Raw genomic sequence first — 20,077 nt, forward strand, 5'->3', positions numbered from 1 at the left:
CTCCCTTCAAACCCAGCTATTAGAGACGGCCATCCTAGACAACCTTGTAACCGAAGGTAAGCCGTTCTGAGCGTGACTCTCTAGTGGTGAGGATGTTTTACTTAGATTTTAATCTTTTTTTTAATGGAGGTGTGTTTAAAATTTATTAATAACTTTATTTTACATATTAGACTTACTTATGGAGAATTTTAAATAAGAAATTTACAAATGATGAAAAGCTAACCTGCCAGTGTTTACTGTTTAAAGGATGTGATTCCAAGTGTGTCCACAGCCTGGACCTCACCTTGACCGCGATGTAAACCAACTCTGAGAACTGGAGAGTCACTTATTATATGTCGAAATGAGTATTACTTGCACCTTTGTAACAAAACATTCAAAATAGTTAAGAAACTTGTCTGTAATAAATACAGAAATTAAGAAATATGGTCACATGATTTGCAGATAACATGAGGTCAGCAGAGGAAGAGAATTCCAAAATGAACGGTTTGCAAAATGTTGAAGGCATCACTGTGTGCCAGCTTCTGTGCTCAGCTCTTTACATGCATCGATTCATTGAAATCTCATATTAACCCATGCAGTTAGTATTAGTATTAGAAACATTTTCCATGCCTTGGCTGGTTTTGCTCAGTGGTTGGAGTATTGGCCTATGGACCAGAGAGTCCTGGGTTCGGTTCCCGCTAGGGGCATGTACCAAAAAAAGAAAAAGAAAAAGAAACATTTTCCAGGAGAAGAAAAATAAGGTGTAGGGCATTCATGTGCCCAAGATCATTCAAGGCAGGAATGGTTGAGCAGGGATTCAAACCCAGGTCTGTCGGGCTCTAGAGGCGATTCTCTCTTACCCTCCTGCTTTGGAACAGGGGTGAGAGCTGTCAGATGGGGAGGAAGCCCTCTGGGTGGGGAGCAAGAAGGGGTGGTGAAGATGAATTCTGCTTTTCCATAATAGCTGCGTGGACGAATGGTAACGCTACTGCCTAGCATTAAAGAAATGGAGGAAAAAGAGTAAATTACAAAGGCTGGGAAGGTAGGTTGGTTTAGGAGATGGTCATCGAGAAATAATGTCCCAGAGACGTTTGGTAGGCGGTTGGGTAATGCTGGTCTAGAACTGAAATTTAATGAGTCCACAAGTTCAGGCACACCTCGGTGATGTTGCGGGCTCGGTTCCAGACCACTGCAGTAAAGCGAGTGCCACAATAAAGCAAGTTGCAATCTTTTTTCTTTTTTAAAAACCCTCACACGGGGATATTTTTCCATTTATTTTCAGATAGAGTGGGAGGAAGTGGGGAACAGAGAGAGAGAGAGAGAGAGAGAGAGAGAGAGAGAAACATCGATGTGAGAGGGATGCATTGATCGGTTGCCTCCTGCACAACCCGACTAGACTAGAGCTGGGGACTGAACCGCAACCGAGGTTCATGCCCTTGACTGGGATCAAACCTGCGACGTTTTGGTCCACGGGCGGACACACTACTGTTCCAAACGGGCCAAGGCACAAGTTGTAATCTTTTTGCTGGGGGAGGGTCTTACCTTTAATTTGTAAAAAAAACCCGCAACATCTGTGAAGCACGGTGAAGTGAAACACAGTGAACCGAGGTCCGCCTGTAAGTAATCGCTGCCTCTCTCCCTCTGCTGACAGCCATTGTTCGGTGGCGCCTGCTTTTGAGACTCGCACTAGTCACTAAGTCATAGGGGCCAATCTTGTTGCCTTCTTCTCGGGTCACTCCCCTGTGTTCATCCAGGACTAATGGTTTATTGCCCTCCCCCCACACACTGTCCCCTGCCATTGTTCAGGCAGCTTCATCCTGATGTCGAGGTTTGCTCAACGTCATGACATCTATGTTAAAATCCTCAGACACAGACTGGACCTCACCTTGATGTCAGGGTTCAGGTTCAATGGTAACGGTTGACCCCTTCTGTAAACCAACTCGGGAAGTGGACCTTGACAACCTCACTCTGACAACACTGTCCCATGAAACAAACCCTCGACTCTTATCAAAGTGTCCTTTCCTTTGATGCCCTCCCTGTCCTCCTGGCCCTGCCCTGCTCAAAGGCCCTAGGAGTCATTTCTCCTACACTGTCCTCTTCACGGTGACCTCCTGGGGTGTTTGGCCAATCCCCGACCCCAAGGCACCATTTCTCATCCCCCACTCCTAGGACACCTGTTCTGGAGAAAATCACATCATTTACTAGGTGCCATTGCAAATGATGGCTGCAGACGTCAGAGCCATCCCTCCACGTGGCATCACAGTCTCTTTCCAGGTGACTCGCAGTTGCCTGGGACTGTCCCCAGGTTCCTCCCAGCCCCAGCTCCTTCCTCCTGAGCAGAGGCCTTGTCTCCGCCCTCGGAGAGACAAGGGGCCAGCACACGGGCCACGTGTTCTCTCTCCTCTCTTCACGACATTAGCTCCCGTTTCCCTTCCCTCCCACCCACTCCAACCCGGAGGGAACGACGTCCTTTTCCTCTCCAAGTTCTGGGTCCCCTCCTCCCCTCCATTGAATATGCTGTCATTTCTGTTCTTCCATCCATCGGACACGCTCCTGTGTCCCCCGTGAGAAAATAGCCCTCGTTTCCGGGTACAGCTTTCACCTCGAGTCCTCTGGCTCTGCCGTCAAACCTGCACACCTCCCTGGGGGGGTATGTACGTCTGAGGGTTCACCCCGCCACTCATCCCTCTGCCGCTCGACCTGGCCTGTCCGCTCTGGCGCAGTGGAGCTGGCGTAGCCGTCGGAGCACCCTCGTGGACATATAATGGCGTGTCTTCAGTTCTTGTCTTGCTAGAGGCAGCGGTGGATTCGATATTTGTGCGCACGTATCTCCTTTGGCTTCGGTAAAACCCGTTAAGTTTCATCTCCTCTGCCTCTTCCTCACCCTCCACTTCAGCTGGCTCACGTCCTGTGTAGCTTTCTCCTTATCCCTTTCTAGTCTCCTTCATTTTAGGCTTGCTTTTGTGTTCCAGGCATTAGCTTCACGGTACCGGAATTTTGCGGAATTGCTGCACACCTGCTAGCTGATCTTGTACAACTAGGCGATCCCGCAGTCTAATTTAGAGCCAGTCTAATTCCAACGTAAACACCAGCTGGGCCTTATTTCAGCCTCAAGGGCAGTGCTTTGGTTTCTGCCCATGACTCGTCCCTTGTGGCCGTGTGCCTGCTCTTCCTAGTGGGCAGGGCTCCACACACACAGCATGTGTCCAACAAGGAGGCTCACAGCGTTTCGGGAAAGTATCACCACGAGAAAGTAAGTGACATGGAAGGGAGGCTTAAGAGAGGCCGTAAGCTTGAGGGCACAGAGTGTCTGTACTGAAGACCCGGCACCTGAAACAAACCATAAAATGTGTGAGTATATGTGCACATAGGCACGTGTGTATATGATTAGTGAGTTAGGTTTGGAGACAGAGAAATAAGGCTCAGACCTTGCTCTTCAGGGTATGAACATCACTAAAGAGGCAGGAGAGAAAAAAGACAATATAAATACATGGGGGATGACTACAAGTAGCAGGTGAGTGTCAAAAGTCCTAAGAGTTCAGAGGACAGAGTGGTTTTGTGGGCTGCTGTGGTTGAAACCATTCGGGCGGGGGCAGTCATGGGCATATTGTTCAGCTTTGTGGCTTAAGTGGAAGGAGCATCCTTCTAGACATCTCTAAATGAGTGATCTTGGGTTAGGAGGCACCCTATAGAGGGGAAGAGCGAGGGAGTCCATGTCTGACTGAGACAGAGGACACCTCCTGGAAAAGAGGTCCCTGCGACCTGGGAAGGCAAGATGACAAGCTCATCTCTCATCAGACGCTGAAGGTCGAATGCTCTATTCTGAAGATACGAAGAGCCTGAGGCAGCTCAGTATTGGAAATAGCACAACTTGGGGGTGGCAAGGGAACATCAAATATATTTGGGAGTGTCAGTAGTGAGATGGTCACAGTTGTGAGCATTGACGAGCTCCTCTTTTTCTGGCGCGGTGAATAAAGAGGGGAGGCACACAGCACGTGGGAAGCGCCAGGAAGGAGTCAACAGCTGCTCAGCGAAGCAGCCGAAGGACAGAAAACGGACCCAATCAGCAGGCATACAAGGCATGCCAGTTCTAACTGGGGAAGGAGTGGGTCCAAGGGCCCTGGAAAGGGACTTGAAATGACAGCCAGAAATAGAGAAGGCTTTCTTCTGAGTGACACGGGGGATGCTCTGTCCTTGCCAAGAGACGCAGTCCCAGCACCCTTAACAGCACTCCTCAAAGCCCTCGTTGGGTTCTTCAGACACTGATTGCATTCCAGACAAAGCTTAACTCTCTCTTCCTTTCCTTGCACAGCTTCATCGTTTCTTGCATTTCACTATTACTTTCACGTGGCAAGCACTTTGCAAAGCTCCCTGAGAAGTCGGAGCACCCCACAAGGCAGCCTGCTCCAGCTGCGGTGACCTCAGCTCCGCCGTCACGTTCACGTCAAGGCCACGCCCGCCCAGGACATCCCCTCCAAGTAAGGGGCAAACTGTGCATCTGGTGGCCTCCAAGACACAAAGGGAACCAGGGCACCTGGTAGGTCTCTTGGATTCTGGAAGTAACACATACCACATGTAGAAACTGCTCCGCTCTGGGCGCTGAGCAACATGGAAGACAGGCTGCCTGCTCTGAGGGCCACAGCAGGAAGGGTTTTGCAGGAGGGCCGGGCCGTGTCGTAAGCGGCCCTGCCTCTTGGGCCCTATGGTCAGGCAGATGCTTCGGTGTTGGTGTTTGGTGTCCGCGGTAAGACAAGATATGAGTGTGTGGCAAGCCCCAGGGAAAGAATCACACTGACGGTCTATGGGGATCTGAAGCAAGGCCTGACATCTGCAAAAGAGAATTCTATAGCTTTTGAGAAGCAGTTCCTGGTAAGTTACTTGACTTTGATAGTAAAGGAAGACTGGACCATAGGACACCAAGTGACCATTCATCTAAAATTTCCCACTGAGCTGGGTCTCATTGAACCTGCCAAGGCGAAGACAGACTCAGAAGCAGCCTATTGTGAGACAGCCACAGGAGGTCCAGGGTCAAGCTGAGCAGGACCAGAGGGCATGAGTCAGCTGCAAGAACAGGTTGCCCAGACGATCATGTGCCCTAACTAACACCATTTTCCCAGCTCTCACTGTAGGAAGACCAGCGTTCCGTACACCCGCTGAAGGAGGGAGAGAAACCTGCACCAGGTGTATAGATGGGCAGGCTTGGGGTGTGGATGAAGCTGCAGATGAATGGAGGCTACATTACAGCTACTGGTGGGGAGGTGTTTTCCAGGGGGCAGAGTTGTAGTCATGAACCTGGTCATCTATTTTGTGTGAAAGGAAACGGGGCCTGAGGTGGGAATATATACACATGTCTGGACAATGGCCAAGAGCCTGGCCATTTGGTCAGAGGCCTGGAAGGGACAGGACTGGGGGACTGGAGATGTGGAGGTCTGGGGTAGCGACAGGTAGGTGACTATTCGGAGATGGGCAGCACGTGTGAAGAGTTTTGTGCTGCATGTCAGTAGCTTCCATGGAAGAGGCAAACACAAGTAGACAACAGGACTCTGCCAGGTGATGGCAGCCATTCTTCCTCGTCAGCCAGCTCCTGGAACAGGGCCACATGACCTTGTGGTCTTGGTGGCAGAGAGAGAGGTTCTTCACCATGGGCCTTCCGTGGCCCAACAGGAAGGACTCCCAGTTCTCAAGGCCAGTGAAGCTACTGCTGCCTCTGTCCAACCTGCCAGCAACAGAGACTACTCCTGGGGAATACCAATCATCCCCGTGGTGGCAAGTTGACTGTGTGGGGCCCCCAGCCTGCAACAGCCAGTGTCCTCTTCAGGCTCAGACACCTGCTCTGGGCGTAGGTTTGCCTTTCCTGCTCACAGAGCCTGTCTGTGTCAACACTGTCCAGGGGTTTATGGGATGCCTGATCCACAGAATGTCCCACAACAAAACATCTGATCGGGGACCCAGTTCACAGTGAAGGCCATGCCAAAGTGAGCCCTGACCATGGGCCTTATTACATTCTGCCTCACCACATCCCTCTTTATCTGCGAGAAGCCAGCCTTGTAGAAGGAGGGAATGACTGCTCTCCTAAAGGCACAGTTTGCAGGTAATTATCTGCAAACACAGCGAGTGTGACCTTCAGGATGCAGTATATTCATTAAATCAGACCTCCAGGTGGCATGGTGTTCCCAGTAGGAAGAACATATGGACCTGGGAACAGACTGGTGGAAGCAAGAACACCCCACTTAATACCACATCCAAATGACCTCAGCTCTTTCCTTTCTATCCCCACAGCTTTGGGCTCTTCAGGGTTCCCAGTGGACCCCACTCTTGCAAGAGGACAAAGTGAGAGCCCTGGTGAACTGCAAATTCTGGTGGATGCCTGGCAGTTCCATTGATTCCTTGTGCTCAGGGACTAGCAGACGAGAAGAATCACCCCACTGGCAGGGATAACTGACCCTGGTGAGCAAGAGGAGGCTTTTAGACAACGGGGACAGGAAATAACTTGTCCAGAACCCAGATGACCCATCGGGTGCTTCCTGGTTCTCCACGAACCCCTGGTAGCTGTGAACTCGTGCACAGAGCATCAGCCCCGCTCTGAGGAGGGCATGCTGGAGTGACGGTCCGGGTCACGCCACCCGATGGCCCTGCTGCTCTGACAGCTTAGGGAGAGGGGAATGTAGAATGTAGAGAAGAAGAGGGAGAAGATCAGCATTTGCAGCCCCACAACCAACTGCAGAGACAGGGTTCCTAGCTGGCTTAGTAACTTTCCTTTTCTAAGCTTTCCCTCAAGAAGAGAGGTTGATAGGAGCTGCTCCCCAGATGTGTTGGGGGGCACTCTTGGCAATGGAAGGGGAGATTGTGTTGGCCGTGGCTCTGCCCTGCTCGGGTCTCTCTTCCGGAGAACTTGCTGTGAGGAGGGAGATGGGGGAACAGGCTCAAGCTGCTGCACCTTTGGGACCTGGCAGGGTTAGTGCCGAGGCCACACTCTACCTAGACTCCGGGCCATTCCTGCTCTGCAGGCTGATGTGTGCTGTGCTCCCTGTCGACCTGGCTGAAATTTATTCGCTGCACTGCAGCCTGAGGCTCCTCCACCTCACCTCCTTCCTTCCCCGTTCTGCAGGTGTCTGACCTGTGCCGTGACCTAAAGGTTCTCCCCACTACTCCTGCTTCTTTTGGCTTTTATCCTTTGCCTGTGCCTGCCTCCCCCATCCCCCACCGTGACTCGTTTGTATATCTAATTCTGTCCTGGCACCTGCTTTTTGGAGACCCTGAACGGATACACCCAGTATCCTTTTCAAAACACATACACACATACACTCACATTTACAGGTGGGCCTTGGTCAAAGAGTTGAAAGACTGATTCAGAGCTTCATATACTCAAATGGAAATTTAGATTTCATGACTCTCAAAAGAGAAAGAGGGAACTATGTACTGATACAAAAAACAATCCCCAAGATTTATTAGCTGGAAAAAAGCAAGACACAGACCAATATATGTAACATGGTGTATGTGTATGTATGTAAAAACGTGTAAAGATACAAAGAAAAATAAAGGGGGCAGGGTAGCAATGCCCACTAAAGAGCATTTTGATTTGTTTTTATTTTAAACCTTGAAATTGTACTGCTTATTAATAATTAAATTGAAATGCAATCTTCAGCATCTTAGTGTGTCGTTTTCTTTTTTTCTTCTTTTTTTAAATTAATTTTTTGTTACAGATGTTTCTCCCTTTTCCCCCACTGATTCCCTCCTCCCCCTCCCTCCCTGCCCTGTCCCCAGTTTGTTGTCCATGTCCACTGTTCATGCACACATGCATATAAGTTCTGTGGTTTATCTCGCCCCCACCCCCACCCCCCTCTTTAGGAGATTATCAGTCTGTACCCCACTTCCACGTCTCTGGGACTACCCCCTTCCTCAGACTGTTATGTTCATTATATTCTACAAATCAGTGAGATCATATGATACTTGCCTTTCTCTGTTTGGCTTGTTTCACTTAGGATGATACTTTCCAGGTCCCTCCATGTCGTCTCAAAGGATAAGAGATCCCTCTTTCTTACAGCTGCATAGTACTCCATTGTGTATATGTACCACTGCTTTTTTATCCATTTGTCTACTAATGGACACTTGGGCTGTTTCCAGATCTTAGCTATTGTAAATAGTGCTGCTCCAAACATGGGGGTACATATATTCTTTCTGATTGGTGTTTCAGGCTTCTTAGGGTATATTCCTAGAAGTGGGATCACTGGGTGTGGGAATGCAGACTGGTGCAGCCACTATGGAAAACAATATGGTGTTACCTCGTTTTATTTTTCTATTTACACAGCACCTAGTTCATTGTTACTGTTTGGTACAAACAGCCCTATACAGCTAGTACTACTTACAAACCAAATTCACAGCGCAAATCAAAACACTGGGAGAATTACGCAGATAGACACACAATGGAAATTCACTGGTTTACGCCCTGAACTGAGTTGAATGGAGAGGTGGTTGGGTTTTCCTGGGTTCAATGGTTAGTACGGACAGTAATTCCTGTGAATGCGCAGGCATTGGGGGCTCCTAGAGGACCTAAAGTATTTCTCTTTGTGCCTCTTAATATTTGAGTTCACAGGTCTTGGGTGGATAAATATCATTTTTTTAACTTTAATTTTTTTTTCAGTTATAGTCAATGCTCAATTTTATATTAGTTTCGGATGTACAGCTTAGTGTTTAGATGTTATTTTAAAAATCAATACTTTATATGTGAATGACTAGAACTGCCAGTTGGCATATGATTCAGTAACATGGGTACAGCAGTGAGTGGACCTCAGGAATTTTAGGACCCTAGAAAATTGTGCTTCCTGGCTGGAGAAGGACTTTCTGAGAAATCCAGACGGCATGAATGATTTCGGACTCACCAGCCGACCGAGTCACTCGTCCACTGTCTGCCTGCCGGGGACGGAGTGGGCATTTCAGAACTCCCGCTGTGCACCAGCGTGTCGGTCCTGCTGTCTGCTGCTCTGAAAAGTTTGGCTACTGATAGAGAAAAGTAGGCACCACCGCCTCCTTCTTCGGTGTTTCTGCCTGGGCTCCGTTACGCCTCATTTCCACACCTCACATCCATATGAAGTTTCCTCTAGGGCTGATACTTCATCAACGTGCAGGTGAGAAGCCCTCGGTGAGTATTTTCAAAAGATGCTCATCCAGGCTACACCCTCCCTTAGAAGCACTTCTGAGAGGCCTCGTCACGTAAATTCTAGGACCTCTCCAGTGACCCGAAGGTGTGTCTCTGATGAAGAATCATTTCTGTAGGGCAATTTTTTTTTTTTTTTATCCTCACCCGAGGACATTTTCCCATTTTTTTGTTCAGGTAGAGTGGGAGGGAGAGAGAGGAACAGAGAGAGAGAGAGAAACATCGATGTGAAAGGAACACATCGAGTGGCTGCCACCCGCACGACCGACCAGGGCCGGGGACAAACTGCAACCGAGGTACGCGCCCTTAGCGGGAACCGAACCCGGGTCTCTCAGGACCACAGGTCGACGCTCTAACCGCTGAGCCAAACCGGCCAGGGCCTGTAGGGCAATTTCTAAGACTCCCCTGATGACAGTCACTCGGGACACTTGTTAAATAGACACGTGTCCCAGTCACTCCCTTGATGAATCCTGATTCACCAGGTTTGAGCTCAGGAATCTTATTTTAAATAATGACTCTGAGTGTTCCCGTGTGGACTACCTTAGAGTCCACTAACACAAAATAAATCCCAAGTGGCCTGATACTAGTGATCCCAATGAGTTCATTTCTCGTGAATGAATTCTCTCTGAGTTCTTTGATAATTATAAATCATATCCTCCTCCTCATTTTAAAAGCGAAATTCAAAAGTACCAAGTAAGAGCATGCTCCTCAGGATGATGTACAATAGAGAGTGATACTTACAAACTAAAACCATCAAGGGGCTGGTCTTACCTCTAGACCTGGATGAAACTGACAACTCTAGACAAGCTGGTGGACATAGGGGGTCTCCCTGTTCCGTGCCCAGCGTCTTGAGCGTGGGTTCAGGGAGGTGTGCTGTCTTTAGGGATCTCTGGACTTGAGAGGTCTGTCTCCTCTCCCCAGGGCCCAGGGCCTGGGCTATGCTGGGGAGAGCTTAGGGCAACCACACAGCAGAGTACCCCAAGCCTCAGCTCCTGCGGTTTCCCGCTAGTTTAGAATTGTAGCCTTGATCCTGCTGGCAAATTCCCCACAGCCCTGGACTGGCTGGGCACTGTGGCAGCCTGGCACACTAGCTCACGCCCCACTCCTGATTATGGGCACCTGGATTGGCTGGCTGTTCTGTCCATCACTCCTGGGATTTAGAGCAGTGTTAAGATCAGAGGGGCTTAAGTTTGGACATACAGGAAGGGAATGTGTCCAAATGATCCTGGGACCACCTCTTCCATATTACAAAAAAAGAATAATTATGTCAGATAGATATAAAATATTTCTCTCCTATTGTTTTGAGCAAATGGTGTGTTGACTGCTGAATCACATGTATCTCAAGAGCTGTCCTGTCCAAGTAAAAACCGAATTTTGCTAAAAATATCTGTAGCCTGTCTAGGCACTTTGATACTGATGCTAGTGAATGTTTTATCCTTGGTTTGTGTCTCTGAGGCTGTATAAAAGGCCGTTTCAGTTGGTGATTCTCCTTCGACTCAAGGGCCACATGTTACTTCTCGGAATATGTCATTATTTTGGATTGTTCCCAATGAAACCATTAATGAAATCCATTGATTAGAAAAATTCTTACCCCTCTTTACAGCTATTTTAGTGATGCAGATGTAATCCTCAGGTTCCCTTCTGTTCATTACTCAGTGTAGATACAGTGGATATCTTCTAAATGGGATGCGCTCTACCGGGTAGGAAGCCATTCATTCATCACCTGCTCTCAGGGAACGTACAGTCCACTGGGTTGGGGAGGATATGTACTAAATCAAAATATCATTGAAAATTGCTGTGTTACATAAGAAAAAGTACTGCTATAAAAATAATATCAAGGGGGCTCTTTCATTTAGATTTCAAGCTCAGGAAAGTCATCTCCATCCCTCCTCCATTCACCATTTATTCATCCATCCGTCCGTCCATCCATCCATCCATCCATCCATCCATCCATCCAGACCTATTTGTGAACTTATTCTAAGAGCTCCGTAAGAAATGATGACTCTCGTCACTGCCGCCATGCCCGGGTTAATGCAGAGGCAGGAGGAGAGGAGGAAGGGCAGTTTTGGAAAGAAAACATGAAAAGGGTGCTAATGTCAGCCTCTCCCTGTTGATTCTGACCCCCCCCACCCCCGCTACAGAACAGTGTTTTTTCAAACTTGAGAAATGTACTAATAGTTTCTGAAGGGAAACAAAAACTTATTCAGACCTCTCTCCATAGTTATTTAAATAATTTTGATTTAATTTGAATATATTATCACTATTTATGTATAGTTAAATATGTAAACTATAAAATAAGGTATCCTCCCTATGCTTATAGTTTATTTACAACATAAACCCAATACAAATTGAAAACAAGTGACACCGAAATTAATAACCTGAATTTAACGTGACAGATGATGTTTGGATGAAATGAAATCTCTGCTTGCATTTTAAGAAGCCACAGCACTGCCCACGGAGGTGTGGCTTCCCTGGGTCAGTGCCCGCCGATGCCCTGAGGACTCCTCTGTGCATTGACTAGGACGCCTTTCTGTGTACAGGGAGCTGGCACTATTCGACTACTGCTTGACGGAGACACATCATCTAAATAGCAGGTCTGCTTCTCTCCTCATTAGTCAGAAACAAAGGAGAAAGACTCAGTGCCAAAGTCAGCCTACATGTAAACACAAGATAGCCCCCAAAGCAAGTCACCATCCATGGAGATGAAAAATCTAGAATTACCAGACCCCTTGGAATACGTGGGCAAATCCTAATGGGCGCAGAGACTTCTGTTTGCACAACAGTTCTAAATATGAGCGTGGCCCTGGCCGGTTTGGCTCGGCAGCTGGAGCTCTGGCCCAGACTGAAGCGTCACAGGTTGGATTCCCAGTCAAGGGCACGTACCTGGGTTGCAGGTTTGATTCTCAGCCCCGGTCAGGGGTCATGCGAGAGGCAATCAATTCATGTTTCTCTCTCTTTCTATCCCTCCCTCCCTTCCACTCTATCTAAAAATCAATGGAAAAATATCCTCAGGTGAGGATTAACAACTATGTATATGTGTACATATATGAGAGTGCATTATTCCCAGGGACTTCCTAGAGCCAAAAACGGCAACGATGCCTTCTCACATAGTGCCATGGGGACGGTACATCAATCCTTCTAACATTCTAAACAGAGATTCTTGGAATCGAAGGTTTGGGAAGGTCAAGAGGGATCACTAAGGTTTGAATGTAAGGAGAGGCCAACTTGGGTGTGGTCACAAGTCCCTGTGGTGCCTGCATGTGGGACTCAGGCCACTGAGGTGTCTCTGCCTCCCTGGCCATGCGGCTGAAAAAAACTTAGAGCACTACCAGCCTCCCAACCACTGGAGCGTGGGAAGAAAATACTCTGGGCCCTGGAGAGCTGAGCCCTGCCCCCAGGCACACAGAGAACAGCCCCCAGAAGTGTGCATGGGGCTCTGAAAATCCGATAGCTCTCAACACTTTCTTTTCTTTCTTTCTTTCTTTTTTTTAATCCTCACCCGAGAACATTTTTCCATTTTTTGTTCAGGTAGAGTGGGAGGGAGAGAGAGGAACAGAGAGAGAGAGAGAAACATCAATGTGAAAAGAACACATCGAGTGGCTGCCACCCGCACAACCGACCAGGGCCGGGGACAAACTGCAACGGAGGTACGCGCCCTTAGCGGGAACCGAACCCGGGTCTTTCAGGACCGCAGGTGGACACTCTAACCGCTGAGCCAAACAGGCCAGGGCTCTCAACACTTTCTATAACATGTCAAGAGCACAGAGCGGCCAGGGAAAGAGAGGTACATTTCCTCACAAGACAGGACATGATGTTGTCTACAACTGTGAGCTGATCATAACGTATATGAAATGTCAACTGAAGTCGCGTGTGACTGTTCCAAAGTGTCACTGGTCTTCCTGTCCAACCATGCAGTCCTTTACTTCAGGGAGAGGGGTGGGGAAGGTACAAAGGAGTAAACTTGAAACTTCCAACCTGAAATCACATTTTTACTTTAGGAGAAACGATACACAACAGATCACAGCTAGCATTTGTAAGACTTGGGCTTTGCTGGGAGAAATAAGATCATCTGTGTGGTTCCCCAAATCCATGATTGGAGAATCGAACGGAGGCTTTGTTCTGTGAACCACGGGTTAGAGAGGGTGTGGGATAGGACATCCGCACCCTTGAGAGGTTGAGCAGGGAGAACAATTCCCAGATATATTGAGAATCCGAGGGGAGAAGAGTCACATATTCCATTTCTGCCCCGTACATCTGAGGAGACAGAGAGCAGCAGCCTCATTAGATCATTAGGACAGCCCTGCAGGACAGAGGGATGTGGAGGGTATGTAGGCAGAGCCGGAGATGGCCATGCAGTGGGTAGTGACACGCTGCCCAGTCCCCTCTGGACCCTGCCCTCGCACCCCCAGCTGCTGTGAGTGCTGGCAGCTGGTGCCCTGCAGCCAATGCCCTTCTCCAGGCTGTGCCCTTAACCGAAGAAGACCTCCTGGCCCCAGGTCACACGGACTCCGGGTGTAGCCCATGTGCCAAGACTGCGCACTGCAAGGGGTGTCCAGGCCCACTCCCGTCGCCTCACCTGGGACAACGGGGAAAGTCTGCCAGCTCCAGAGCGACTGCCCCATCAGCTGCTCTGCGACTGTCCTGCAGTTCTAACTTCTGCACCGGCTCCCCTCGCTCTAACAGGTGTTCCAGAGAACATTCGCCAATAAATGTTGTTTTTTCTTTTTGTGGTACGTGCCCCTAGCGGGAACTGAACCTGGGGCTCTCTGATCCGCAGGCTGACACTCAACCGCTGAGCCAAACTGGCCGGGGCCCAGTACATGTTGTATAGGCCAATCTTAAAGCCAGTTTCCTGGGGAACACGAGCTAGGAACACGAGCTATGCCTCCTTGGTCTCCCTGCTCTGGTGTTGGGGCTTGAAGTGTGAAGGAACCCTGGGATGAGTTCTCCTGCCCCGACGTCGATGAGAATCCCGAGCTGGCGGTGGGTTGTGTCATGTGGTGAGAGGCAAGGCTTAGAGTGGATGTCGCAAAGGGTGGACGATGTGGCTGAATTTCAGAGGATCGGTTAGAGCACTGATGGGGGCGGGCAGAGAGCCACATGTTGACCACGCCTGACCATGACAGAAGGACCAGCCACAAGGGACTGCAGCTATGAACCCCTCAGTTCCTGCAGAGAGGCCAGAGGTCAAGCCCCAAAGACCTAGGTGGGCAAGACACCCGGGGGAGGCCAGTGAGGACCAGAGGCTGGTTATCACACGAGATGTCGCCTCCTAAGGTCTGGCAAATACTCAGCCCACGGACCCCTGTCCCACCATCCTTTCTACCACCAAGGGGAGGGAGAAGGGAGACTGAATATCGACCCCAAAGCATCTGTGTTATATGGAAGGTGGCTGAGTTACCATGAAAGGAACCAAACGAAGAGCGTGCCCACCATCAGCGGAAATGGGTGTAGAAATGGGCCACCGCAAAGAGGGAGGAAAGACAGGAACACAAACCGGTTGGGGTAAAAAAAGAGCCACATATGTGATATATGTTTATAAATATCACTTTCCTCACACTAAGAACCAGGCCTTGTTCTAAGGGCTTTTATTTAAGTAGTTTTGTCGTTTATGGACATTTGGGGTGAAAATTAGCCAAGCAGCCCGGGAGCTCGCTGATAGTCAAGTACCACCCCGGTTTCTGAAAAGGCATTTTCCCAGCAGGCAGCCAGGAGCATCCGGACGGAAGCACAGCCCCTGTGCCCTGTCCTTGTAAGAGCAGCAGACAGGCCGCAGAGGGACCCCCCGGAGCGAAGTGAGGCTCCAGTCTGTGCTCTGCCTTTCCGAGGGCACTTGCGTGCAGTTTTCTCGTGTGAGTCTCACAGCTACCCTACGAGGGGTCCCTGTGATGGCCCGAGGTGTGCAGAGGACACAGAGAGGTCCCAGCCTGGGCCACGGCTGAGCAGGGGTTCCAAGCCGGGCCACTGGCTCCAGAGCCTCGCATGCCGCCTGCCCCCCGCTGCCTCCCTACACGCGGCTTCCGCGCACATTGCACACGGGACTGTGTCAGTGCCCTTGAAACCTGAGGAGTCCTTTCAGCCAAGCCAGAGACGTCAGTATTGCCGAGCGGGAATGATCACCAGGTGAGTACAGACATGGAGGGATTAGGAGCTGGGGCGGCTGATGGGTAATGAACAGGGGTCAGTGGTAAAGCCGGTCACTCGGTTGGTGTATGGTGTAATGCATGTGGTAAGTAGTTATTTATGTGTCCAAGGCCTCCATTTAGAAAACCTACACATAGTGCCTTTCCAGGAGCTGTCGCCTGTGCCCTGAATCATTGTATCCTTAGTAGGACTTTCTGCAGCTTGTCAGAGTCCCCTTGACGTCACAGAGGAGGAGTGCCTTAGTAAGGAAAAGTGAAGGGACAGAGGTGAGTCAGGCATCTTCGTGGACACTCCCCACACTGGGCAGTGGAAAACGCAACATTTGCCAAATTTCCAAGCTGTGATGATCAGTCAGGCTGTTTTTCTCCCTCCTTTTATCCTGTTTTCTTTCCTGAGCAAAGTTACCATCCACCGCTGTGGGTGATAATAGCGGGATGCTAACAGCACGCATTTCAAATACAGGACTGCAGAATTCAAAGCTTTTAATGCCATGCAGCAAACCGACTTGAGAATACTTAAGAACTGCTCATTTTAACTTTCCTCCTGGTAGAATCTATTTGTATCCCTGGTTTTAGCCTTGCAGACTTGGAGGGGGTGGTGAAAGATGAACGGGCAGTGCTCAGCCACAAGGGGAGAAAAACGTCATCCAGCCCCCAGAATAGCAACAGCAATAAATATGGTCATGGAGCTCTTCTGCTGAGGCTGAGACGACAGACAGGATCACATTGGTGGCACCCGACAGGCCTCCTGGCTCGGGAGTTTGGAGGAAACACGTACAAAAGTCATGCTGACAGAGAGGACACGCTTGATTCCGGAGCTGTGACTAAGCGAGCAAAGAGGGGGACTGCCCAGGACCCTCCGTAGAGCTGGGGGTGCTCGGCACCCTTCTGGCCACAGGGAGCACGCCCCAAATCAGCTTTGGGACAGCTGGCTCGGGCTCCTGGGAGCTGGGCCGAGAAGTTCCCCGCACATCTGCCTAGAACTTGTTGGTTGCAGCTGCTACGGCCATCACGGCACATGCGTAGTGAGGGAGGTGAACGGAGGCTCTCCACGGTCACTGGTTATTTAAAGGGGGGTCATTGGATTCCAGCCCCTCGGTGTACAGCATCAGCACGTTTGATCTGGAAGGTTCTGGACAAAGGGGCATCCCTCTCCCCTCGGAACTCTGCAAGTCTCCTTTGCACACCGAGCCACTGGACTGGAGCCTCCTGGGCTCTTTCTTTTGTGCCTTTCCCTCCATATCTCAATTTCATCGAAGGCATGGCCACGTCTCTGGGTGGTGGTGGTTTTAGCATCTTTTTTTTTTTTTTTTAACCTCACCCGAGGACATTTTTCCATTTTTTGTTCAGATAGGGCGGGAGGGAGAGAGAGGAAGAGAGAGAGAGAGAGAAACATCGATGTGAAAGGGACACATCGAGTGGCTGCCACCCGCATGACCAACCAGGGCCGGGGACAAACTGCAACCTAGGTACGTGCCCTTAGTGGGAACCGAACCTGGGTCTCTCTGTACCGCAGGCTGATGCTCCAACCACTGAGCCAAACCGGCCAGGCCTGGTTTTAGCATCTTTACATTCTCTTGCCGCCCGGAATTGGCAGACTGGGCTTTTCCATCTACAGAACTTGCACACAGCAGTCGCAGTGCAGGATGAACCGTTCTCAAGCTAATATATGATTTCCTTGTGGGTATTTTACCTGAATGTGGCCAGTGTCCCTTTTCCTGTGAAATGTCCCTACTCTAAAAGAATAGAATTCCTTACAAAGCCAAGCTCCTCCTCTCTCCTATCTTTGTGGATCACTGGTCTCTCCCACTGGTCCCCATGTCACGCATAAAGCCACTGGAAACAGGTTCATGGGGGCCAGACGTCACCCATTTCTATCCTGTAGCTTGAACAGGCGCGGATTCAACCCCACATTTTCATTTGTCTCAGTTACATGTCTTCGTTACATACAAAATGACTCTTCTCTATGAACCACAACATTGCTCTTATTTAAAAAGTGGCGTTATGTAAAAAATGAAAGCAAATGTTGCTTTCGACTGGTATCTCAGTGTAAAAGTTAGCACTCTCTTCTCCTCTCACCATTCACTTCTTCAGGATCTTATTGAGACCACTGAGATAAAGGAAGTAGATTTTATAGCACTAGCTCTCATGTTCGTTCTCCACACGTCCCTGGTGACTTTGGATGGTTAAGAAAAAAGCCATGCCAGTGTGTTGAAGTTGGTGCCAAAGGGACACAGATGACTATTCAGTGCCCGGGACTTGCTGCTGCCCAGAACCTTATCTTGTCCTATTTATACATCCACAAAGCAGACTCTTCCTCAGAGCAACCCTTGCAACATTAGTGTTTCTTTCTTCAAAACTTACGTCTCTGAGTTTTTATGCCGTTTTTCTCAGATGCCCAAAGACACCGCAGACAATAAATTAGCTTCTCCACTCGTTATTTAGTGACTAAAAGAAAACAAAAATAAGGGCGTCGGAAAAACAAATTCCAGTGTATACTTAAATATTCTAATTTGAATCACAAAGATGCTCTTAAATCCATGGAATGATTCCTTTGAAGAGGAACAGAAAAGACTACCCGAGTCATTTATTGAGAAACAAGAAGAAAAAGTCACCTTCTGCTCTGAGGATGGCATTCTGTGGTTATGGTAAAGGATGAACTGTAAACAAGCACATTTAATTTAAGAAAGCACTTAACTTTAGGAAATATAACTTAAAAAAAGCTGCAATTTCAGACCTAGGCATTAAGTATCTTATATGGAATTTGCTTTTTCCAAGATTGAATCTAAATCTATCCTAGAGGCTTTTATGGTTGCAATCGCTTATTAGTAGACCTCTTCATTATTGTTACATTAATGAAAGAAGACCAAGTGATATTATTCATATACCAGGAGAGCACACTGGGAAAGGTCTCTTCTTTTTCTCCTTGACTTCTCCAACCTTCATATTTGAAGTGATATTTGCATACTATTTACATAATCACCAAATGTTCTTTTAGTGATCTACTCCAGTGGGTACAGCATGAAGTCCAGAAATGAACCTGAACACAGCTATGAGTAGAGTCTGAGGATTTTTATTAGTTTATTAGTTCTTTCTTTAGAAATAGTCGAGTTCTATCTAGTACTGATTATTTCATGTGTATTTTTGAAGTATAAATGGCTAAAATTCACATTATGTTATTAGAATTGCTGAAACAACGTACCAAAGTACAGCCAAGCTCCTCTGACTATAGAACTTGTTATATTAGTAGTTTTCATTTACCCAGAGTGTTAAAAAATACTAATTATTTTTACTGTTCTATTGTTATCTTTTATAATTGTTATATATACCTTGTGCTAAACATTGTGTAAGATACTTGACATTAAAAAAAATCATGATTAATATTCTCTATCCCATTTTTTTTGTGTGGGAGGCAACCATAAATTTGATGGCCTTAAAAAAAAAATCATGATTAATCCTTGATATGACTGACCCTTGAGCAACACAGTTTGAAACTGTGCAGGTCTACTTATCCTTGGATTTCTTTTTCAATACAGTTGGCCTCCTGCATCCACGGATTTGCATCTGCAGATTCAGCCAGTGGAGGATGGAAACTAGTATTATTGATCTGTGGTGGAAAGTCTGCAGATGTGGAGGGTGGACTGCATGTATTGTTCTATGCAATTTTATAAAAGGGACGTGAGCATCTATGAGTTCTGGTATCTGGCGGGTGAGAAGGGTTTGTGAGGTTCTGGAACCAATCCTACACACACAGTGAGGGACAGCGTTAGCTAACTTTTGGGGGAGTCAAAGTTATATGTGGATTTTTGATTGCCCCTAACCCCCATGTTGTTCAAGGGTCACTAAGTCTATGTCCCAATGACAGTGGTAGGATCATTTGACCAGGTTTGTAGGTGAGCAGGCTGTGCCCTTGACCTCATGGCCGCTCATCAGTGAGCCAGTGTTTGAATGCAGTGTGACTTCTCTTTCTGTGAATACTCAACAGACCTCTTTAAGAGCAGTTTTAGGACTACAGCAGAATTTAGTGGAAGGTACAGAGAGTGCCCAGACCCCCACCCCCACACATGCATGGCCTCCTCTCTCACCAGCCCGCGCAGAGTGGTACATTTGTTACAACTGACGAACCGGCATAACTCATCATAATCACCCAAAGTCCATAGTCTAAAATAGAGTGCTCGCTTGTGCACTCTGTGTTTTGACAAATGTATAATCCCACACATCTACCATTGTACTGTCACAGAGTAGTTTCCTTGACCTAAAAATCCTCTGTGCTCTGACTGTTCATCCCTCCCTGCCCACAGCCCCTGACCTTTTTATTGTCCCCAGTCTGTCTTTTCCAGAATGTCATACAGTTGGAATCATTCAGTATGTAGCCTATGCAGACTGACTTCTTCCTCTAGGTAACATGAATGCAGTTCTGCCTTTGGAGCCTGAGCGCTTACGGCTGCATGCCCTGGAGTGGAGGGTAAGGCTAAGTTACGTGGAGGAACCGAACGGGAAGTACAATGCCCAGCCCTGCTCTCAGATGGTGACATGATCCCGCAGGACTGGGTCATCGTGTGCAAATTGTAGTTGTAAAGTCAAGAAACTGAACAGAAGTCAGACTGCAATGCAATACATAAACAATAGAAGGCTCTAGAGTTAGCTCAGATCTACGCTCCCGCAACTGGTAGGCCACGCAGAAGCCGTGGGATGCGGTGGAAGGCGCACAGAACGCGCAGCGAGAAGCCTGGTGCTTTGGTTCCCTCTCTACCGATTACTAGTACGGCAGTTGACGTCATATCTCAGTGCATTTATCTTC

The 20,077-nt window shown here is 48.4% G+C and overlaps 1 long non-coding RNA gene across 1 annotated transcript; it reads left to right on the forward strand.

Annotated features, from left to right (window-relative positions):
* On the forward strand, positions 1 to 7,544 carry LOC118631605. The gene is made up of 3 exons (XR_004959866.1): positions 1 to 56; positions 4,292 to 4,516; positions 6,259 to 7,544. It is a non-coding gene; the product is annotated as an uncharacterized LOC118631605 (long non-coding RNA).
* Positions 7,545 to 20,077: the final 12,533 nt, after the last annotated feature.

This window comes from Molossus molossus, unplaced genomic scaffold (assembly GCF_014108415.1).
Source record: "Molossus molossus isolate mMolMol1 unplaced genomic scaffold, mMolMol1.p scaffold_m16_p_16, whole genome shotgun sequence".
NCBI lineage: Eukaryota > Metazoa > Chordata > Mammalia > Chiroptera > Molossidae > Molossus > Molossus molossus.